Here is an 8,732-nt window from a genome sequence, read left to right as displayed (position 1 = left end):
GGGATATGGTTACTTAAGAACATAAGAGAAGCCATGTTGGATCAGGCCAATGGCCCATCCAGTCCAACACTCTGTGTCAAACAGTGGCCCAAAAAACCCAGGTGCCATCAGGAGATCCATCAGTGGGACTCTGTAGGGATGTAACACTATAGTATCCACCCTTCAAATCTTACAGTTTCTTCAAAAAACCTGTTGCTTTCCTAATGTCAGAGGAAATAAGATAATATTTATTTTAATATTAAATATTTTAATATTAACTATTTATACTTTCAAGCTGGTTTTTGTAATACAATAGAAGAATGGATACAGTTAGTTAAAAACATAAGAGAAGCTATGTTGGATCAGGCCAACAGTCCATCTAGTCCAATACTCTGTCACATAGTGTCATGAGCCCTGACAAGGAGGAGCTGGAAGGGTTAACAGACCTGGAAGAGTTGCCAGCCAGTTCCTCAGCTGAACAAGCAGCAGCTGGCCCATCAATCACTCTCCAGGAACCAGTGTCATCTGTTGACGATCAATCTCCTCCAAGCTCTCCTCCCATCTCAAGAGTTCGAAGCAGGCTCCAGAAAGAACTTTCAGAGCGAAGACATGAGGCATGCCGAGGCTTCAGATTTTTCAGCTCTGAGTTCTAGCAGAGTCACTGCCACCCAGGGAGCAGGCTGATTGAGACTCCCATATAGCTCCCACCCAGGACCTGGTAACCTTGTGGAAGCAACAAGTCTATTCTCTGGCTTGCATCCATGCTCTTTCCTGATCCCTGATCCTGACCTGCTTGATTTCCTTGGCACCCTGACCTTTTGGCTTTTGGACATTGACTTCTGATTTTGGTTTGTGATTCTGCATTGGTGACTTGGCTCCTGCTTGACTTCCTGGACTTTGACCTTGGACTGGCTTTGGACTCCTGCCTGCCTTGACTTCCTGGACGTTGACCTTGGACTGGCTTTGGACTCCTGCCTGCCTGCACCCTGAGAACGTACTGGGTCCCATGCTCTTTAACTTGTTCATAAATGATTTGGAGTTGGGAGTGAGCAGTGAAGTGGCCAAATTTGCAGATGACACTAAATTGTTCAGGGCAGTGTGAACCAGAGAGGATTGTGAGGCACTCCAAAGGGATCTGTTGAGGCTGGGTGAGTGGGCGTCAACATGGCAGATGAGGTTCAATGTGGCCAAGTGCAAAGTAATGCACATTGGGGTCAAGAATTCCAGCTACAAATACAAGTTGATAGGTGTGAACTGGCAGAGACTGACCAAGAGAGAGATCTTGGGGTCGTGGTAGATAACTCACTGAAAATGTCAAGACAGTGTGCGATTGCAATAAAAAAGGCCAACACCATGCTGGCAATTATTAGGAAGGGAATTGAAAACAAATCAGCCAGTATCATAATGCCCCTGTATAAATCGATGGTGCGGTCTCATTTGGAATACTGTGTGCAATTCTGATCACCGCACCTCAAAAAGGATATTATAGCATTGGAAAAAGTCCAGAAAAGGGCAACTAGAATGATTAAAGGGTTGGAACACTTTCCCTATGAAGAAAGGTTAAAACGCTTGGGGCTCTTTAGCTTGGAGAAACATCGACTGCGGGGTGACATGATAGAGGTTTACAAGATAATGCATGGGATGGAGAAAGTAGAGAAAGAAGTACTTTTCTCCCTTTCTCACAAGAACTCATGGGCATTTGATGAAATTGCTGAGCAGTCAGGTTAAAACAGATAAAAGGAAGTAACATGTGGAATTCACTGCCACAGGAGGTGGCGGTGGCTACAAGCATAGATAGCTTCAAGAGGGGGTTAGATAAAAATATGGAGCAGAGGTCCATCTGGCTACTAGCCACAGTGTGTGTGTTTATCTGGCTACTAGCCACAGTGTGTGTGTGTGTGTGTGTGTGTGTATATATATATATATATATATAGGCCACTGTGTGACACAGTGTTGGACTGGATGGGCCATTGGCCTGATCCAACATGGCTTCTCTTATGTTCTTATGTTATTGTACCAGTCACACTCGGATTGCTGGACAGGCGCTGACTGTTCGTCTACCCCATGATCAACTCCGGGGCCGCCCGCTGCTTCGTCGACGTGGCCTTTGTGAAGCAACACCAGATCCCAGTACAGGACAAAGAACCCCTGACCCTGGTCGAAGCCATCAGCTGGCGCCTCCTCCACTCTGGTCCGGTGACCCAGGAGACCCACTCAGTCATGATCCAGATCCAACATATCATAAGCAAGTACAATTCGATGTTGCTCGCATGCCCCGCTTTCCTCTCATTCTGGGTCTCTCCTGGCTCGTAAAGCACAACCCCCTTGTGGATTGGACACAGGAAAAGCTGAGCTTCAAGGACCCTTGTCCTCAGCAGGCCTGGTTGGCCACCCTGGTCTCTACCACTCCAGCTGCTGGTCCTCTACTTCCCCCGGCCTACACAGACTTTGCCAATGTCTTTGAGGAAAAGGGGGCCGACCAGGTCCCCCCGCACCGGCCTTATGACTGTGCCATCAATTTGGTACCAAGGCACCCCTGCCTATGGGGCAGCTCTATCCCATCTCTGAATCTGAGCTAGCAGTCCTGTGGGACTTCCTTGCCAAAATCCTGGAATGAGGTTTCATCCGGCCATCCACGTCCACGCTGTCCACCCCTGTTCTCTTTGTTGAAAAGAAAGGCTGCGAGCTCTGGCCCTGCAATGACTACCAGGCCCTGAACAAAATCACCGTCCGGGTCCGCTAGCCTTTGCCACTGATCCCAGAACTACTGGATCGCCATAAGGGGGCCCAGGTGTATACCAAGCTGGACCTCCGGGGCACGTACAACTTGGTGCGGATCCACGCAGGAGATGAATGGAAGACGGCTTCTGGGACCCACTATGGCCAGTATGAGTATTTTGTGATGCCCTTCGGCCTGACCAACGCCCCCGCTGTCTTCCAAAGACTGATGAACGACATCTTCCGTGACCTGCTGGACTGCTTTGTGATCATTAATTTAGATGATATTTTCATTTATTCCTAAAGCCCCGCCCAGCACGCAGGGCACATCTGCCAGGTCCTACAACAAATGCACGAGCATGGTCTCTACGCCAAGCTAGAGAAGTGTGCCTTCGACTTAAACAGCAGTCGAGTTCTTTGGCCACGTTGTCTCACCCCATGGGACTCAGATAGACCCGAACAAAGTCCAGGCGGTTCTGACCTGGCAGACGCCATGGAACCGCAAGGACATACAGCGGTTCCTTGGCTTTTCCAATTATCACTGCCAGTTCATCCCTGCCTATGCTGACGTAACCATGTCCCTGACCCAGCTCCTCCGGTCCAAAGAGCCATTTAACTGAACTCCAGAGGCAGACCATGCCTTCACACCCTGAAAACCTGCTTCACCACCGAGCCGCTCCTGTGTTACCCAGACCCGCAGCTGCCATTCACAGTAGAGACCGACGCCTCCAGCATGGCCCTTGGCACAGTGCTATCCCAGTGGGAGGACCCCTCCCAGCCGCTACAACCCTGCACATACTCTTGAAGGGGCCTGCCACCTCGTTCAGGTCCTGACTGACCACAGGAACGTGGAGCATCTACAGACTGCTCGACGCCTCACCCAGCATCAGATCCGGTGGCCCCTCTTCTTTTCCCGGTTTGACTTCTGTATTTGCAACATCCCGCAGAACCAGAACCGGAAAGCGGACACCCTCTCCCGAAAACCGGAATACGCTGTGCCTCTAATGGAGGAGACCCCAACTGAGCTCATCCTTGCACCCTCAGTCTTCGCTGCCACCATGACATACAGCCATGTCATGACACCATGATATGACAGCCATGACACCATGATATGACAGCCATGACATGCAGACATCCAGGCCAGCCAGGCCCAAGACCCCTTGGCTCAGCAACACCTCCTGGAAGTGCAAGATGACCCGGCCAGGGACCTCTATATCTGCCAATGTCTCTTATACATGCCTCTGGGACCCCTCCGGGCCGACATGCTTTGCCTGACCTACGACTCCCCTTCTGTGGGGCACTTTGCCCAACACAAAGTGCTCACGCGAGAGTTCTGGTGGCCTTGTGTCCGTGCCGACATTGCCCGCTGTGTCAGCTCCTGTGAGGTCTGCCGGCAGGCCAAGAATGTACCGGCCAAACCTCCAGGGCTTTTGCATCCCTTACCCACGCGTGCAGGATCCTGGGACTCTGTCTCCCTGGACTTTATCACTAAGCTCCCCAGGTCCAAGGGGCACACTTGGATCCTGGTGATGGTGGACCTCTTCACCAAGATGGCTCACTTTGTTCCATGTCCCAAGCAGCCCACGGCTCCTGAAACAGCCCAGCACATCTTTCGCCTGCATGGGCTCCCAGTACACTTGATCCCAGACCAAGGCCCCCAGTTCACCTCCCAATTCTGGCAAGCCCTGCACTCCAGCTTAGGCCCCCAGGTGCATTTGTCCTCAGCGTACCATCCCCAAACAGATGGGCAGACCGAATGCACCAACGCCACGCTGGAACAATACCTGCATTGTTACACCAGCTACCAGCAGGATGACTGGGCTGCCTTGCTACCCCTGGCCAAGTTTGCCTACAACAACGCCGTCCATGCGTTCATGCAACAGACCCCATTTGCTGCCACCTACGGGTACCACCCTCACTTCTTCCCTGCAGTCCTGCCCCCCACAGCAGTCCCTGCTGATGCACACCTGCAGGAACTCCGGGCTCTCCAGGACTTGCTCCGAGAGCAGCTTCAACAGGCTAGAGGCCTACAAGACAGCCATTGACCGAAAGCGACAGGTGGGGCCCCCACTGAAGCCCGGGGATCACGTCTGGCTCTTCACCTGTTACCTGTGTTGGCCTGGCCAGTTTTGCAAGATGGACCCTCGCTTTGCGGGGCCCTACCTGATCACAGACCAAAACAACCCCGTTGCTTTCCAGCTACAGCTGCCAGCCACCCTCCGCATCCATCCGGTCTTCCACCGGTCTCTCCTTGTTCCTGATACACCACCGGATACCATTCGACAGCGCCACCTCCTGTCCTGGTCGATTATGAGGAGGAATATGAGGTCCACTAGCTCCTGGACTCCCGAATCCACTACGAGGACCTCCAGTACCTCGTGGACTAAGGCTATGGCCCTGAGGACCATTCATGGGAACCCGCAGACAACCTACATGCCCCTGACCTCATGAAGCAGTTCCACACAGCCTACCCTGACCGGCCTGGCCCATTGGGGGGGGGTCCTGCGGGGAGGGGGATAGTGTCATGAACCCTGACGAGGGGGAGCTGGAAGGGTTAACAGACCTGGAAGAGTCGCCAGCCAGTTCCTCAGCTGAACAAACAGCAGCTGGCCCATCAATCACTCTCCAGGTACCAGTGTCAGCTGTTGACAATCTCCAAGCTCTCCTCCTCCCATCTCAAGAGTTTGAAGCAGGCTCTGGAAAGAACTTTCAGAGCAAAGACATGAGGCACGCCGAGGCTTCAGATCAGCCCTGAGTTCTAGCAGAGTCACTGCCACCCAGGGAGCAGGCTGATTGAGACTCCCATATAGCTCCCACCCAGGACCCGGTAATCTTGTGGAAGCAACAAGTCTATTCTAACGCCTGGACTCCCAAATCCACTTCTTTTTTATTTATTTATTTAGAATTTATATCCCGCCCTTCCCACAAGTGGCTCACGGCGGCTTCCAACAATAAATCCAACAAAAAATTAAACAATATTTAAACATGTAAGGAATGTAAACATGTAAGTCTTCTGATGAAAGACTATAAGATAGCACACTGAGACTGTTTGATGTATCGATATATTAGTTGTTTAATTATGTAAATTATTATTGTATTTTAATTCTTGAATTTTATTGTTAGAATTTTTATGTTGTGAGCCGCCCTGAGTCCACTTTGGTGGGGTAGGGCGGGATATAAATCAAATCAAATGAAAATGAAATGAAATTCTCTGGCTTGCATCTAAGCTCCTTCCTGATCTGCTTGATTTCTTTGGCACCCTGACCTTTTGGCTTTTGGACATTGACTTCTGATTCTGGTTTGTGATTCTGCATTGGTGACTTGGCTCCTGCTTGACTTCCTGGACATTGACCTTGGACTGGCTTTGGACTCCTGTCTGCCTGCACCCTGAAAATGTGACACAAAATGACCAAAATTCAAGGAGCCATTAGGAGGTCCACCAGTGGGGCCAGGACACTAGAAGCACTCCCACTGTTGCCCCCACCCCAAGAATACAGGTCATCACTTGCCCCAAACAGAGAGTTCCATCTTTACTGGGGCAAGTAATGCCTGAGCCTGAACTGTTTCTGGATTTAATTATTTAACAAACATTTGCGAATTTTATATCACTTCAAGTCTTGGCACATACCACAGTTTCTAAAGAGCTATTTATCCTTATCTTCTTCCTGTTTGTCTCAGGTGGACCGTAACATTTTTCAAAATGTTGTGAAGACTCTTACTTCAGTTTACTTAATGTTATTTTACATTTGAAATAAACCAAAGGTATCAAAGATTTCAGGTTTTCACGGCTGGTAACATCATTAGGGTTTGTAGACTCTTTCGGGATCAAGTGCCGTGTTCTACTGCAGAAAACACCCTACAGACTATAAATTGCAGAAAGTCTCAGAACAACCAGCAAATTCCACAGAACAATCAGCACAGTCAACAACCATCTTCCTTATCTTCAAACCCCTTCCAACCTTCCCAGCAATTAACACAGAACAATGGTCACACTCAACAGCCAGTTTCCTTATCACTACCCTTCCAGGAAGCCCCACCAAACAATGGGCACACCCACAAACCTATTGCCCTTTCATCACACCCCCTCCAGCCTACAAATAGCAGCTCTCCAGCAGCCCTGGCCCCACTCAATGCACAGCAGCCAAGAAGGTCTGAGCGCCTGCTCTGGCTGCAACGCCACTGAGGATGTTCTCCGCAGCTGAGAACGAAACGTCTGGAAGGAAAACTTTCTCCAGTAGAACACGGCACTTGATCCCGAGTCTACAAACCCTAATAAACCAAAGGTGTTTGAGAGGAATAATAAAAAACTGTAGGTAATAGAAATCTGACATCGAATTAGAAGTGTAAACAGCAGTATAGTCAGTCTGGAAGAGTTTGAGCTGACAAGCTATATAGAGTCACCACTGTCAACAGGGATTCTTCAAAAGTAACGTATTCAAAATTTATAGCAACTGGGCAATTAAGAGTTTTGAATTTATACATTGTTATTTGTAGTTTATTTCTACCTCCTCAACCAGTGTGAATGTGTCTTACAACATGAACTTGTTTGCCAACCTTCAAGTGGGGCCTGAAGATATCCCAAAATTAAAAATGATGTCCAGACTACAGAGATCAGTTCCCCTGGAGGAAATGGCAGCTTTGAAGGGTGGATTCCACGGTGTCAAATCCTTATAGAGTTCCCTGCTATCCTCAAATTTCAGCCTCCCAGCCACCCCGCCCCCCAAATCTTCAGGAATTTCTCAAGCTGATATTGGCAATGGTACCCCCACTTTTGATCTCTCTTAAGATACTAAAAGTTGTGAGATGTTCAGTCAGGTGGACTACTTCCCACTTTCACCCCCTCCCCCACCAATGATATTCAAACAACTTCAACATTCCATGGTTCCAGCAGGGCAATGAGTATGCACAGTCTGTAAGTTTCTTTTGATTTACAAATAATGTATTTCTCTGTACAGCTGTGAGTTGGCTTGACTGCTCAGAATTCTGTGCTATGATTGCTGGTGGCCCAGTTTCATCAAATTCACTACTAAAAGGAGTCATTCTATGTAATGAATTGGGTCAACCAGTTCTTTAGAAGATTGTTAGTTTCAAAATGGATAGGCCCACTTTAAAAATAAATAAAACCAAATTGATTATATTGCATGACGAGGCTCCTTGCTGTCTGAATATGCTGCTCTGTAAAGGTAGAAAGCAAATTACATAAACAAGCACCCAACATAAATGCGATGAACATGTCTTTATTTGCTACATTGCTAATAAAATCTGATAACCTAGTTATTTTTTACAAAACCTAGCAACCTACTATTTAGTTTTTAGTTCAATCAAGGTGTTCCAACAACACAGTTCTTGAGAAGCATCCACAAAACAGTTGTTAGTAGTGAGCTCCCTCTTGTGTTTATGTAGGGAAAGATTTGTCAAACAACCACCCACTTCAAATTGATCACTAGCAATTTACTTGAAACCGTGTAAGCATGTTCTGGTTTTCAACCAATGGCCTCATTCCAAAAGAATGGTTTGAGTCCAAGTGTGAAATACTATGTGTAAGATCTTAAATACCTATTGTTGAGTGGTTCTGATGGAATATATGTTTCTATATGGTGGAAACGTGCCAGGGTTTACACAAATGATTGTTGGGAGGAGGGAATACCTTCTATACCTACCCACATACAATGCTGAATTAACTCTCACATATTTCTGGGCTACCAGTTTGAATTATTCAAGACTATGAATCATGAGATTTAAGACATAGCATGATAGTTATAATTTATTGCCATTTAAAGATTACTTTATGAAAATTCCCTTCTCCCTTTCCTTAAGACATTACAGAAATATGATAATTTATGTGTGTTCTAGCAGCAGTTTCCTGGGCATGTATGAGTGCCTTATAGTGGCAAACAGACATTTTGAATTCAGGTTCCCTCCCTTCATACACACAATTTAACAAAAGTGTTGTCTTGCGTAGTCAAGTCCTAATTCATTGTTTCTCAGAAATTTTATCAAAAACAACTCTGAAAATGCTATTTACTCACTTCCTA

This window comes from Heteronotia binoei, chromosome 9 (assembly GCF_032191835.1).
Source record: "Heteronotia binoei isolate CCM8104 ecotype False Entrance Well chromosome 9, APGP_CSIRO_Hbin_v1, whole genome shotgun sequence".
NCBI classification, from domain to species: domain Eukaryota; kingdom Metazoa; phylum Chordata; class Lepidosauria; order Squamata; family Gekkonidae; genus Heteronotia; species Heteronotia binoei.
This window is presented reverse-complemented; position numbering follows the sequence as displayed.